The sequence below is a fragment of the Eurosta solidaginis genome, chromosome 5 (assembly GCF_040869045.1).
Source record: "Eurosta solidaginis isolate ZX-2024a chromosome 5, ASM4086904v1, whole genome shotgun sequence".
NCBI lineage: Eukaryota > Metazoa > Arthropoda > Insecta > Diptera > Tephritidae > Eurosta > Eurosta solidaginis.
Window position 1 is genome coordinate 36,767,186 of NC_090323.1, and position 16,550 is coordinate 36,783,735.

General features: G+C 38.0%; 1 long non-coding RNA gene across 1 annotated transcript in view; it reads right to left on the minus strand.

The window, feature by feature from the left end:
- Positions 1 to 879: 879 nt before the first annotated feature.
- LOC137233873 (uncharacterized) overlaps positions 880 to 16,550 on the minus strand; it is a 50,978-nt gene continuing 35,307 nt past the window's right edge. Inside the window, exon 2 of the long non-coding RNA XR_010947587.1 lies at positions 880 to 1,388. This is a non-coding gene — a long non-coding RNA (uncharacterized lncRNA). The remainder of the gene's footprint in view (positions 1,389 to 16,550) is intronic.

The window sequence follows — 16,550 nt, forward strand, 5'->3', positions numbered from 1 at the left end:
TACCAATTCCAAAGACCAGGGTTAGGTTCGAAGCCTCTATGGAGTAAGTGAACGAGGCACAATCCCTCCGCAAAGAGCTACTCCTGAAAATTTTTGAACGATCTGCGAGATTTTGGGGCAAAAATCTATGATCTTTCCGAAATGGCCAAAACGTTAATTTCCTTAAATACATACAAACAAAACCTTTCCCAAGTATTTTTTTTTAAATAGAAAAATCAAGAAAAGTAAGAACACCGGCGTACGTCGGCGCGCCGCTCACGCCGCCGCCGCCGGTTTATAATAGAGCGTACGCCGCCGCCGCCGCCGCCGATAAAGTGATCGGCGTAAACCTCTACGCTTAAGTTTTGTAAACGGAAGAAAAAAAAATTTGTATGAGAAAAATGTTCTCTGTAGAGTTTTTATATGGGTAAAATTGAATAAATAAAAAAGAGTAAATTTTGTTTGTATGGCAATTATTATGAATTTTTTTACTTGCATAGCGGTTTTTCATTTTAAATGTATGCAGAATATATTTTCGAGGAAATTTTTAAGGTATTTCTTATTTATCCTTCTTTTATTCACTTCTTCTCTTTGAATCATCAGCATCATCCTCAATTATCAACGAAGCGTAGTTGGGCTTGCTATAGGATCAACATTAAATAAGTGGCTTAAGTATAACAAACGGATATAAATAGCTCAATACAATTCGAGTAAAACTCTTTTGAAACTCGTTGCTGCTCAACTAAAGATGGTTAATGTATTACAGTTTATGTGTGTATGCTGTGTTTGAGATAGTGTGTGTGATAAAGTTATTGTAACGAATTCTGGGAAATTCCTGATAATTATATATCTTCTGCTAACGTTCGAGTCGCTGAACTGCCGAATAAATAACTCCAATATTCAGTATTGTAAAATGCTTTTTATTAGACTACTTTGGGAGTAATACTATTTCACAATTACAATTACATTTCACTAATAGCGTGTTTAAATCAAACTGATTACTGATTCCTCAGTTCGGGCTGATTTTATACTCTCGGTTATCTCGTTCGCCCATTTCTCCTAAGGTCTAAACGTTTCACCAACATGCCTTCTATACCAGTTATAACTTATGCTTGGTTATTTAGCTATATACATGTATATTTGTAGTTTATGTTTTTCTTCTAACCATATGTGTGTGTATGCATGAGTAACATCTTCTGCTCTTAGCTGCCGGCTACATATATGTATGTGAAATAATCTTTCTGCTTAAGCTGCTGGTTATGTGTATGGAATATTCTTCGCTGCCTTGTATAAGTGTGGCTGCTTGCTTTAATGTGTACATGTACATACAAAAGGCTGCTTGCTGTTTTTGTTATTGTGATTTTTTACTAACAGCATAGTGATGCTATTATTAGCCACAATATTGTAATCTGGAAGGAAATTGAAATAGAGAAAATCCGATCACTAATAATGCCAACTCTCAATATCTAAAGTAGATATGATGATTATATTAAGCCTACAGTTGCCTTAATTAAGTTATGAATGTGCCCACCGTATCACCAAGTTTGATCTACAGCCAAAGTAAAAAACCCTATAAAAACCAGGATTATGTTACAAAATAACTCTGACCTCTTGCCAAATACTAAAATCTTTCTAGGACCGTTCCGTTTTGCTGCTTCTTGATCTAATAGCTGTGTCATTCTTAATAGGTAGAGTCTTCGCCCGGCTATTGTAGGATACGTGTACATGCTCGACCGTTGCCTTCTCCAACCCACACTTTCACACCAGCTATCACTGACGTGCCTAATTTAAAGCATGGTACGCAAAAGACAGTGTCTCACTATAATACCTATTATGAGAATACAGTCTTTCCTTATTAATGGTAAAATTGGCAGCACCGCGCTTGCCTTTTTTCATCTCGCCTAATCTGACTGGGGCGTCTAAGTTCAATATTTGATAACGCTATACTACTATGTTTTGCACTCCAGACGGCCCTCATGCATTGAGTCCCGTTGCATTTGATTTCATCATATTATTTGCCACCAGGTCTACAGGTGGTATGTGCAGTATGGCATACATTGCCGTCGTCGGTATTGTTTTCAAGGCTATGCTAATAATTGATAGCCTGCTTACCAACGAACGCTAAATACTTGGTGGTTGTTTTTTGGGGGCTGTCTACCAAACAAGGAATCCACAGCGTATGCATGCATAAAGCGCGATGCACTTACATTATACTTAATAATGTTACCGAAACAAGATCCAAACCTGTAATCAAAACTGAAGCTAGAACAACAACTAGAACTAAAAATGAGACTGAAACGGAAGTTGAAACTGAAACTGTATTAGAAACTGAAATTGAAGTTGGAGTTGAGACTGAAACTGTGGCTGAAAATAGAGCACAATCTTGAAAAAAACTGGGGTCGAAAACACTCGGAATCGATCTACGAATTCAAAACTAAAAGCAAAACCAAAAATAGGAACGAAAGTTGAACATTACTGGAACTCAGTTGGAAACGAAACTTAAAGGTAAACTGGAAGCAAAGATGACATCAAAAATGGAACCGAAACAGGAACTGAATCTAAAAGCGGAAAAGAAACACAAAATTAAACCGAGCCTGCAACTAAAACTGGTACTGAAAGCTGAGTCCCAAGGGACACCAAAAATTTAGCCGAAGCAGAACATAAACTAGAATCAAAACTGGAATCCAACGTTAACGGAAATGGAATCGTAACTATAAATCAAATGAAATCGCAATTAAACTGGAACGGAAACTGGAACTAGACACCAAACTGGAAACGAAATTGCAATCTTAACTGGAACGAGACTGAAACAAATCGAAAATGGAACGAAACATGAATCGAAACTGAAACCAGGAAAAAACAATATGGCAACGAAACTCTTGGAAGAATTGGAAACGATATGGTATTGAAACTGGATCTTAAAGTGATATCAAATTCTTAACATAAATCGATGTGATAGTTAAGAAGGAATCGTAATCGGTGAGTGATTCACGGGGTAGTTCAGCGTAATTAAAGCTTTTAAACACATAAGTATGCATTAGAGACACGCGAGATACTGGGCACTTTATGTTCCATTTTCCTTACCTAGAGTGGTGATTGTAGGGAAGGACGTGATGACCTAATAAGTTCTACGTGGTGATATCAAATCGTTTACGAGTTAGTTGTTGCTTTGGTGGCTAGCTGGACTAGCGTACCGAATCTACATTCGACAAAAACCTAGCAAGTTCAAAAACGCTGCCTGAAATATAGTGTTTAACTTTTGAACACTTGAAATAGCTAAAAAGTCAACTGACTTCACGACCTTGTCAAATTTGATTAAGTGGACATTTGGAAAATTTCCGTTAATCTTACGACCATTTCTGGAAAAAGGTCATAACAATATTTGTACTCATAGTTTCGCGGATGAATTAGACTATCAATATCGTTGACACTCATCACCTGTTTACATTATGAAATTTTCTTATTTTTCTCTTCCGCTTTATTTTTATGCAAATATATCTTATTTATTGATTTGTTTTGTGTATATATACTTTTTTCATTTAAAACACGTATAATTCTGCCATTAGTAAACAAATTTTTCGCCATTAGCGCATAACAAATGACATAGCATACAAAGAGGGTGTTCATTCACATTTCAACACGTGCAATGTGTGCGAATATGCGATAAAAAAAATTTAGTGCCCAAAAATATGCTATATTGCTTACAATGACATGCAAATATTTTTCGCCCATATACATTTGTATTATAATATATGCTTATTTAGCATTGTAAATGTTTGTAAAGCAGTCGATCTATTGGTCTAGTTGCCGGCAGAAAAAATGGTGCACATAAATCATTGTTTACCTACATATGTAAAATATAGAGATATGCTAAGTGTGATAAAAATGTGAATATTTTAGTATGAAATATACTCGCACATATTTTTAATCTTTTGTATATGTACGTGCATTGTCGAGACATATGAGCAACATTTGTTCAAGGAGGTGGCTTGTGTCAGATACTAAATTTAAATATAAATATCAATAACACACATTTTACTTACCTACCTATAAGAAAATTATGGGAGGTGATTTTCTCACAGTTCTCAGTGCGCTAAGTGAGTTGTTTTCTTCGCACACTTAAATGCCCAATGTTATTTGAGAAGGATAGTTGTCAGAGCTACAATTGTTTTCACCTAAACACCTTACATAATGTTTGATATTTCGACGAAAACCATAACAAAAAATTGCTGCCATTAGTGCAGCGCTCATTAAGCTGGGAAGCTGGGTTGATTTGCATGGACGAAAGTTTACCCATATCGCGCCATCGATTTTTCGATAGGTTTTGGGCTGAAGAAAAAAAAGTTCCACTAAGCATACTCAAAAAAATAATTTTCGTGCCTGCAAAATTTGAGTTTTTTTGACTTTTTTCTTTGATTTTTAAGGTTTTTTCATGACCTACTTTAAAAATATTCATTTGATTTTAAAATTTTCTTGTGTACCCTGTCCGACTCAAAATTGTTCGCTAAAAACTTTGGCGATAACAGTTTTTTGAAAAAAAAAAAAAACAAAAATATATATATATATTTTTTGGGTTTTGAGGAGTGTTTTGGTGAAAAAATTTATTTTTTCGCCATTTTTTTAACGGTTTCTTCAGAAACGTGCAAAAGTGTTACCGATGAAAACGAATTTGTCTCATAGTTCCTATCCCAGTTAAAAGTATGCGATAAAAACGTTGGCATTAACAGTTTTTTAAAAACGGACGGACGGACGGACAGACGGACATGGCTAAATCAACTTAGCTCGTCCCCTGATCATTTTGGTATACTTATTGGTGGGTCTAACGGAAATATATACATAAAAATGATTTAGAGGACCAACCGCTAAATGGTGCCGTGACTCGCACAGAGGAACACCCTGCACAACAGTCACGAGAGGCTGAAGGGGGCCTCGAATACTCTAAACCAAAAGGGCAAGGGGAGGACGACGACATCAAGACGAAGGTGCTGGAGGAGGACAAACAGCCCAATGGTGCTGCGAGTCCTACAGATAAACCTCCAACACAGTAAAGTGGCGTCGAGGGAACTCCTCCTAACCCTTGAAGAGGATTCGTTTGACGTGGCGCTGATCCAGGAGCCGTGGCTCTCATCGGGAGGAAAGGTCTCTGGACTTAGCGCGCGCGGGTTTGGCGTTTACTACGCGCAAACGGAAGGACGGGTGCGAGCTGTAGTAATGGTAAGGAAACAGCTGCATTCATATATGCTGCCTAATTACACCACTGAGGATCTCGTAGCGGTGGCCGTTGAGCAAAAGAATAAGCAGGCATTTATCCTGGCGTCCTGCTACATGGCCCATGCTGCGGAGGTCCCACCGATGGAGTGCAAAAGGCTAGTACAGGAGGAAGGGCGCAAAGGGCGGTTGGTCATACGCGCAGATGCAAATGCGCACCATAATGCGTGGGGAAGAGCAGATACGAACGAGAGAGGCGAATCTCTGTTTTGTTACATCCTGCAAACCAATTTGTAGATAGCCAACAGGGGAAATGTCCCTACATACATTGGTCCAACATCCAGCAATGTTCTGGACATTACATTGAGCTCCGAGCGTGATATATCAAGGTATGATTGGATGGTTCTTGATAGACCATCCTTCTCCGGCCATGCGTATATCAGCTTCAACATCCCCCTAAAGAGGGTAGAGAAGGGAGGAACCTTTAGAAACCCTAGGTCAACGAACTGGACTAAATTCCAGAAACATGTAGAAACAAAACTGGGACAACCCAAAGAGGTTGCTAATGTAGAGGAACTGGAGGAGTCGAATGAATTCCTAACAAGGACGCTAATGACTGCGCATAACAAAGCTTGCCCTCTAAGAAGATTCAGAGGAAAAGCAAAGCCGCCATGGTGGAGCAATGAGCTGAGTCTTCTAAGAAGACAGGTAAAAGAAATGTTTAAGCTCGCAAAGACCGCGGAAAGCGATGCGTGTCGGGACGATTACAGGGATCTACTGAGGATCTACAAGCGCGAAATTATCAGGGCGAAGAGAAACTCATGGAAAAGTTTCTGGATGGACATAGAGTGCTCCAGCGAAACAGCACGGTTGAAAAAAGTCTTAGCAAAGGGAAACATAGTCCAGGGACTAATAAAGAAAGAGAACGGGGAATGGTCACGTAATAGTGAGGAATCCCTTGAGGTGCTTCTCGATACACATTTCCCATCAAGAGACGGTTTAGAGGAGCCAGCAGACATCACTCACACTTCGATCACGGAGCTAGTAGTGCCGGGCCTGGTGACCGATACCAAGATTGAGTGGGCAGTGAAGACGTTTTCTAAGTTTAAATCGCCGGGCCCAGATGGTATATTCCCGGCCATGCTACAAGTCTCAAGTAAGGCGGTCGTGGAATGGCTTAAAATAATATTCGATGGGTGCATACGACTGAATCATGTACCGCACTCTTGGAGAACTGCTCGTGTAGCTTTTCTACCAAAGGCGGGGAAGATCGGTCACATGTATTCCAAAGACTATAGACCCATTAGCTTAACATAATTTCTGCTCAAAACCTTTGAGAGGCTGATAGATGTGTACATAAAGTCCAACGTGGATGAAAACACAGTATGCGTACACCAAAGGCAAGTCGGTAGACACCCCATTACACAGGGTGGGAATAAGCATAGAGAAATCCCTGGAATATAAGGAGTATGCTCTAGGAGTCTTCTTGGACATTGCCGGGGCTTTCAATAATGTTGCAAAATGGGCAATTATGGATGGTCTTAATTACATTAAAGTACATCCTGCCTTAATCAGATGGATCGGGTGCATGTTAAATTGCAGAAAGATTACATCAAAATGGGGATTGTACGAGGCCACGAAATCAGTGGACAGGGGCACGCCGCAGGGACGGGTGCTATCACCTCTGCTGTGGACGCTGGTCATCAACCAACTGCTCAGGCAATTCGATGAGGGACCCGTAAAACTTACGGCTTACGCAGATGACGTTGCAATTGTCATAAGTGGAAAGTGCCTTCCAACGATTAGTTCTTTGATGGATCGGGCGCTTCGCGATATTAATACCTGGGCATCTAAAGTCGGTTTGAAAGTCAATGCGGAGAAGACGGATATGGTCTTGTTTACAAAGAGGTACAAGGTCCCAAATTGGACCAGGCCTAAGTTAGGAGGGGTGACATTACAGGAAAAACCTTGCACAAAATATTTAGGAATCATCCTAGACAGTAAGCTGTCATGGAAGCTCAACGTGGAGGAGAGGGTCAAGAAGGCCTCAACGGCACTCTATGCATGTAAAAGAATGCTGGGGTGTACGTGGGGCCTATCGCCCTCTCTTTCTCATTGGGTTTTTACAGCGATTGTAAGCCCTATTCTATACTATGGAGTTCTTGTTTGGTGGAAAGCCACACAGAAAACAACATACCTCAAAAAATTAGAGGGGGTATGCAGACTATCGATGCTTAGCATTACGGGAGCCCTGAAAACAACCCGACGGCTGCACTGTATGCCATTTTGCACATCCCACCTGTAGACCTGGTAGCAAAGAACAAAGCGTTAACGACCGCAACCAGGCTCGGTGCTTCGGGGCAGCTTGAGCGCCGACCATATGGCCATAGTAGTATAGCGTCATCAATCACAAGACGAACAGACTACATGATTCCCTATCTGCGCTTCGAGGGAGATCTTAAGGCCACAATAGAGGTGGACGGTTGGCGCAAGGGTGCGCAAATGGCGGACGAGGCGATACATGTGTACACCGATGGTTCCAAAGTAGTGGAAGGAGTAGGGTCTGCGGTATACTGCGCTGATCCGGAAATAAGCAGATCCTACAGGCTGCCGGATTACTGTAGCGTTTTCCAAGCGGAAATATTAGCCGTAACCAAAGCAGTAGAAACCCTGGAAGAGAATAGCTTAAGCTGCAACCGTTTTAACTTTTATATTGACAGTCAAGCAGCAATTAAGGCAATAATCTCGCATAGCACAGCATCTAAATGCGTGTTAGAGTGTAGGCAGTCTCTGGAGAGAATCGGGACAGGGAGAAGCATACATCTATATTGGGTCCCAGGGCATATGGGAATAAATGGGAATGAAAAAGCGGACGAACCAGCTAAAAAGGGCGCATCCCTTGAAGCTTACTCAGTAGATGTCCCAATTAGATTGGGCGAGATTAAGCGAAGTCGAGAGGTGCACATGATCGACCAAGGGGGAAAGGCGTGGGTTCAAGCGCGGGGCTTCAAAGTGTCGAAGATTATGTGTAGGTCTTACAACCTTAGACTAACACAGTTGCTTCTATCATTAAAAAGAGAGGACTGTATACTCATGACGGGTATTCTGACTGGACACTGCCTTCTGGCGTCACATGCCTTTAAACTAGGCTTGGTCCGTGATAGCAGATGTAGGAAGTGCGGGTTGGAGGAGAAAACGATCGAGCACGTTCTGTGCTCGTGCCCTGCACTTGCCAGGCTAAGACTCCAGCTATTAGGAGTGATACAGCTGTCAGATCTAGAAGCAGCAAGTGGCTTAAGTCCTAGGAAGCTTCTAGTATTTGTCAAGAGGGCGGAGTTATTTTATAACATAGCTCCTGGTTTTTGATAGTGTTTTTCAGTTTGGTCGTTAAAACAAACTTCTGGTAACACTACGGACTCAACCAGTCTATGTGAGGTCCTCATGGGCCGACCAGTTCAACCTACCTACCTACCTGGTGTTCAAAACCAATTTTGTTATATTTCCAAGTCCGTCCAATTAAAAATTAGTTTTGAAATTGGTAATTGGTACAATTAGCTTGCCAAGAGCATTAAATTTTTCTGCAGATACTTGTAGATAGGGGGTTAGATAGAGGGTTTGAAACACCCTTGTTACTGTACAACAATAAAAACAGCATCACTGTGCACGTATTTTTATGTGTTACACACTGTAATATCTATTTTTTTTAATATAACCGATTAGTTACACAAATTATTATAATTTTTCATTTATTAAACAGCTTTAAGAAGATATGGACAATAAAATATTTTTGACCGCCTAAAACTTGAAAATCTACCTATGTGCAACATTTTTAGCGGACATTTTTGGGTCGGACAGGGTATACATATGAAAATTTTTTTAGTAGATCATAAAAAAACCTTAAAAATGAAAGTCGAAAAAAATTAAAAAAAAAGAAATTTCGCAGGCTCGAAAATTTTTTTTTGGGTATGCGTAGTGGAACTTTTTTTCCTGAGCCCAAATCCTATCGAAAAATCGATGGCGCGATATCGGTTAACTTTCGTCCATACAAATAGACTCAACCTAATGATCACACTTAAAAGCTGGGCAACAACAACGAAAGTAAATCAGAGATATCTACACCGACATACATTCATTCATTAAAGAGGGGAAACAGCGATATAGTCAACGAATATAATGTACAGCATTTCCATGTTTATAGATATGACGGGCCTTATAGCATGTGATGCGCGAATAATCCAAAAACTTGAAAACGCATTCCAGGCAAAAAGAGTAGTGTGCAACCGCTTGCCAATAACATTCATCTACTGCTTAAATTTTCTTGAAATTATGAAACTGTTCACACAGGCGTTGTTTTTGTCGATTTTCTTCCCTATACTGTAAAATTTTGTTGAAAGGATTTAAAAGCTTTTGCCTCTGCGTAGGCAAAAGTTATATTTGTGCTCGATATCCAAATAGTTTGTTCTTCTATGCAAACGCGTTTCATCTCCATTATGAAATAAGATAATAAAAAAATAGTGATGAGTTGCTGTTAATCAAATGCAATTTATGTTGTAATATATTGTCTTTGGTTTCTATTTCTTCACAGAATACTTATAGAGAGTTGATAGTTTTTATATTACGCTTCAATTTATTTTATGATGAGTTTAACTCTTAAAGTTGTTAAATAAAATGTTTACTCTAAATAAAGTTTTTCAGAAAAAATACAATGAAATTGAGAGCTATTCGCTACCGAGTTGGTAAAAAAAATATGATGTTTGAAGAAAGCCGAAAAGAGAGAGATGGGAAAAAAGTATATTTGTAATAATTACAGGGAGTATAAACCGGAATATTTGGAAAAGCGCAAGGCATTGAATAATTTGAGAGATTTCAAACGAATGGTGTTAAAGCAAGTAGGTCGCTGGTAAAATTTTTTTTGTTGTTTAAGAGAACCCAGTTAAGTTATTTAATGATCACTTTTTAAATAAGCATTAAATACCGGTACTGTTGTTTTCCAGTCAATCCTGACATGTTCCCGAAATAGTCGCTAATATAATCCCAAAATTATCTCGCAACATTTTCGGAATAATTTTTAGATTATTTCATAATGATCTCAAAATAGTCCTAAACTAATACGGAAATAGTTCAGAAATAGTCATGCAAACACTCCTGAAATGCCTTTCAACACTTTCTCAAATTTATCTCGAAATAGCAATTAACAATCCAAAATAACCCAGAAATAATCTCACAATAGGCCTGGCATAATCGCAACATTACTACAAAAAAGTTTCTAAATTATCCCAAAATGATGCAGACACATTTCAGAAATAGTTCTGGCATGACCCCGAAAATCTACGATTGAGACGTAGTATGATTTTCGAGGAATAACGATTATTTGCAGAACTTGATAATAACATAAGGATTAACTTAACATTATGTTAATTCTAACAGAGAATCCGAAAACCTATTTCGATCGCAAAATAACAGGTAAAAGAAATTGTTGGCAATAAACCACACTAAAGAATGATATTGCGAAAACATTTGAGAACAAAATTTAAACATTGTGAAAAACCGTACTTGGAAATAGGTTTTTATTCTTTATAAACCGAATTATTTTTTTTTCTGGTTTACCTTTAAATTGAATATCTGTTTTTTATATGTCCATGCTTTTGATGTATAAAATCTTTGCTCACGGAAATTAGTTTGTGAGCCAAGTGTTATAAATTTGTTCCCGATGTCAAATGTTATCGATCAGTTATCGGTTTTTTATTGTTTGGTTATCGATGGGTTATCGAAATGTTATCGGTTTCTTATAAAACGTTATCAACTTGTCATACACAGGTATCTATTATCGCAAATACGTTGAAATTTTATCCATTTGTTATCGACGAGCTATTTCGGTGTTAGCGCAGACGATCAGTAGAGCTGCGGGATTCAATATTTTTGATTTTTGACTTAGCTCGTTTCAGATATGAATGCATAATACATGAAGGTGGCACTTCTTTAAAAAATAGCATACAGACTGTCTATTAGCAGCTTTCATACATTTTCGAATTCACTGCATTAACATTAAATTCTTCAAAGCCATATAAGCCGTGAGCAATCCCAGAAGTAATTAACGCCGGCAACCATAGAAATTCTATAAATCAATGAATGACTTACATATGTACATACATAGTGTTATCAAGGGATGATAAATGTGTGTAGAAAAATATTGCCACTGAATTTTACTTTTACACTAAGTAAACTCGCATTGCGGGAATTTATTGAAATTAAAATTTATGTTTGACTAACAAGGGCCGTTTGCTGCATATCTATGCATATATTCATACATACAGACATACCAAATTTTATATATTCTTATGCAAACAGTTGATTTACTATGCACTCAGCTTCAAGAGAGCCACGAAATTTCAAAAGTAAGAATTGAAAACGGCTACATATATAAGAAGTAGTTATGAACAAAGTTTGAATGTTGCTGAGCAAATAAATTGTTGAAACAAGAGAAAAACCATTGCGTATGAGTGACCTTTTGAAATACGTGCTTGCTAGGGTTGTGTGATGGTGCAATTATTTATGCGTTGATGTATAAGCGCACTTGTAATTTAATACATAAAAGTGTGAAGTTAGCAAAATAGAGTCGCAAGTCAAAGTTCTTCTGCGCGTATGTATGCCATACATTTTTTAAATTCTTTCACAACTCAAAGGCGGTTATTGATTGAATTTTTCTTGAGCTTATGAATATCTTTTAAACCATGAAAAGTGACGCATAAATTGTCTTAGCAATTTTGCATATTTAAAATTAATTAAAAAGTGATTTCCAGTGCAATAATTGAGTTGGGAATTTTTTAGGTAAGTTAAAATATTGTTCGTTTTCGTATATCGCGTTTCGCTCAATATTGAGCGAAGAAAATATGGCAGCACTACCTTATTGTGGTTGTTTAGACCAGCAGGCTAACCCCAAAGGAAAATTAAGGGCCGGCCACCCTAATGCAATTTAATACAGAACCGCTTATTTATTACGTCCGTTAGCACATATACTAAAAGCAAAATTGACGTTTCGTTAAGTTACCCCGCCAAAGGCCTGTTAGCTTTGGGGGTAAACGGAATGCGTGGAAAGGGAACTCGTTCACTTGGATTAAAATCGCAGCAGTTTACGCACGCTCGAACGTCTTGAAGCCGCAAGTTTAAGCCACATCAAACGTCACACCGCCAGAAAGTAGAGTTCCTGAATATATTAAAGGTAACATTGTAGCAATTGCATGCTTGCTCCTTTAAACTCTCTCTCTCTGTTAATTTCCATTGCATATTTTATGAAATAAAGTCTATTGCAATTTTAATATTAATCACTGCCTTTCCTTCCTAACCTCCATCGAGAGAAACTAGTCTGGAATCCGCCAGCTCAAGTTTTCAGTGGTCGACATGTTTTTTCCTTACTTTTTATGTCGGTAAAATTAAATTTTATGCATAGTACTGGTATTTTCAGAAAATGGTAGGAGAAAGGCCACAGAAAAAAGAAAATTGCGCGAAAAAGCCACAGGAGCTGAAGAAATCGAACAATTGATGAATTCAAATTTTTTTGTCTGAGTATAGCAGATCGAGAATACTTTGTTGATCAGATATCGCCTGAGAAAGAAGAAATGATTACAATGGCAATTTCGAAAACGGGGATGGACTTTTGCAGAACCATAGCGCACCCACTGATGTTTCATCAGCAACATAGCTTCCCACCTGAAACAGCAGATAACGTACTGGGTACAAAAATCACACCGCACGATATGCATCCATCTACTTCTAAAGCTCCCCACGGGCTGCCTGAACTATGTTTTAATTCAAAGTCAGACCACCTTGTTTAGAATTAGGAAAGTCATCAAGTTTTTCAACGTTCGTTTCGACTACGTTCGGGCATGTGTCGATGAGCAAATGTGTAAAATAAAAGCATTGCATCACTTATGGCCAATATATGTCCAATAAAGCCAATAAATAGTATACCAAGTACTTCGTCCTATATGTGCTCGTGGTATACTTTCAGAAGGTACAATTCGAGCCAACCGAAAATCTAATTGTAAGTTACAGTCTAATTCAGACAAGCAGGTTAAAAAGGAAGTGGAGGACATGTAGTTGAGTTTTTTGGCAACATTTGTGGTCCTTTGGCAGGAAATTAAAAATAATCGACTATGTTCAACTTATGTAGGTATCTAACCATTTGCTAAAGGAGATGCCGCCTCCTACCCATCGAAAAAACATTGATATAATAGAAAGGCCAGGGAATATACTGAGATCGATTGCCCACAAATAATTCGTGAGTACAACTCGCACATGGGAGGTGTTGGCCTCATGGATTCTTATATGAGCAGAAACGGGTTGCGTATAAAAAGAATGGACATGCGGGCATATTTTATCACCTACCTGCCTGATATGGCGATCACCAATGCCTTCATCCTATATCGTCGAATAAATTCATTATATTCCGAGAGCAACCAAAAAACTGTTTCAGAGACTGTCATACTCATGAATAATGTAAAAGCAATATTGTAATATTTTTGTTAACGTTTATGTACTACTTTTCTTGAATACAGTTGTTTTAAGTGGACAGAGTTTTAGAAATCCAAATTTAAATATGAGCTCAGCGAAGAAAAATTATACAAAAACTAAAATTTACAAATCCAAGATCTTGCTATTTCTATTTTGCCCGTCTGCGGCTAACAAAATGTTAGATATCTCTCGATAAAACGCCTCGCAGCGTTACCAATCCTAAGTGTATTCACATAACGTCTTATACATAGTAAGCTGTTACAACTTAACATAGTGACAATGACATGTACATCATATGTAAAAGTAGACATACTATTATTTACTTTTGTTTTATGTATGCCTGAGGACTAAATCCACAATGTGACTGTCAGTTTAAGAACAAGCAGCATACCCATGAACTGAATAACTGAGATGCGCCAAAAGCGTGCAGTGCTTAGTCAGCATAATAAATTGAAAACAAGGGGTTAATACATTTAATAACAGAGACTTATAAATGACTGTAGTTGAGTGACATTTGACGATTTGGATTTGACAGTGTTGCATGACTGATATCTAACAAGTTTTGAGCTTTTAAAACTGTGTTTGTAAGAAGCAATTATTTTCAGATACATTCAAACGTGATTCTAACAAGATCGAATATAATAAAGGCAAGCTTTCTCTTAAAAAAATCCCGCAAGTAAATTTGTAGAGCAATGCTTAGAACTTATCGTCGTGTATAATCGCACCACAGCATATTTACCCTTTGCAGAAGAAGAAAGCACACTACCAAGGGATACACGAGTCACCCTGGCCCAACTTTGTTCTGAATACTGTAACAGGTTAAACTCTTACTTGCCTAGAATCATCGCCGACAAACGTAATGAAGCCAAACATCTCTTCAATTGTATTGTGAAGCCTACGCCTCTAATACCAATATCCCTACGGTCCGCCCCTGTTGAAACAGCTAGTTCTCTGGACTCCCATTAGAGGATGACAATATGTGAGTGGTCGTGGTCATTGGATGGGGTAAAGCACTGTTAACACAACAACAACAGCATCATATTGACCAACTGAATCATCTTTATTCATAATATGACCTAGCCAGCGTAACTTTTGACTTTGTTTCTGTTGTAATAGAGATTTGTACACGCAGTTTCAGAGTAAGATGGCGACTAACTTTATTCAGTATAATACGAACAAGAGGTATAATGCAATAGTATGAAAAGAAAATTGATAATTATAGTTGCCAGATTTATATTATTTAACAATACTTCCCTTTAATAGAACATCTGGCAACATTGTAAATATATATAAGTAAAAATTTACGACCATTAATTCAAATCCAAAATGTTTACATTGCAAAAACTATGTTAAGTAATACATATGTAAGTTTACTGTAAACCTATTCCGACATTAATAAATTCATTCTTAACAGCTGGTATAGCTTTCGTTAAACCATCTTCCAACATCTCGCTTGTAGAAATGTACTCTAGCTTTAACGACTTATCTTCCAGCCTTTCTTGTATGAATTTCACCTTTATGTCGACATGTTTAGTACGTGGAGAAAAATTGTTGTTACGAACAATATGAATTGTGCTTTTGTTATCGCAATACAATGTTGTTGTTTTTGCATCGCGAGGAATAAGCTCAGATTCCAATCGGTTCAACCAAATCGTTTCTTGCATTGCACCTACTATTGACATAAGTTCTGCTTCTGTTGATGACAATGCAACGGTTCACTGTCTATGCGTTGACCAAGATATAGCACCACCCTGCATAACGAATATGTAACCAGAAGTTGATCGACGCTGATCAAGAACTCCTGCCCAGTCAGCATCGCAAAATCCAACTAGACCTTCAGCAGATTTTTTGTACACGATGCCTTTGTTTATAGTTCCCTTCAAATATCGCATCACACGCTTCACTGCTAGCCAATGAGCTTTGCCGGGATTTTGTGTAAACCGACTCAGTAAATTGACCGCGAAGCTGATATCAGGTCGAGTGTTCTGTGCTGCGTACAACAGACAACCAAGAGCCTCCATATATGGAACATTTTCCATCTCTTTCTTTGCTTCTTCAGTTTGTGGACACATTTCCATAGTTAGCTTCTGTGACAAATCAAGTGGTGTAGCAACGGCATTACAGTCATCCATTCCAAAAAGTTTGAGTACACTGCAAATATATTCAGATTGATCAAGTTTAATTAGTTTTTTTACCTCATCTCTTTGAACTCGCATGCCCAATACGGATGACGCTGAACCCATGTCTTTCATTTTAAATCTGGAAGAGAACTCGCTCTTAATACGCTGTGTAGCCTTTTTGTCATTAGAGAACACCAACACGTCGTCTACATAAATTGCTACGTAAACCATACTTTGATCTTTTACACAATAGTAGATACATTGATCGACTTCGCTCCGAACTAGACCCAGACCGATGAGTACTGTATTCAATTTATCGTTCCAAACTTTGCTTGCTTGTTTCAAGCCGTATAGTGACTTTACCAAACGATATACTGTAAGGCAATCCAGAAAACCCCTTTGTGCTACTTTAGTTTACTCTCACTTTTGAATTCACGACAAAGTAGCCAATGAACGACGATTCAAGAAAATATTAAATTATTAAAATGTTTTTTAAATATTTTGCAGTCGAATTTTATTGTACAAAGAAAACGGAATAAATTAGTTGTTTTTCAATTGCGTTCAAATTAATGCGAAGAACCTTTTTCTTTTTCTTAACGGTCGTCCTTACAAATTCAGAAGTGGGATAAATCCATACGGGCAAATTAAAACGTATCTTACAGAAATAATTGATTTAGTTGTTAAGCGTATATATATGACTAAGTAATCAAAATGCCTCTTGCTAAGATAAAT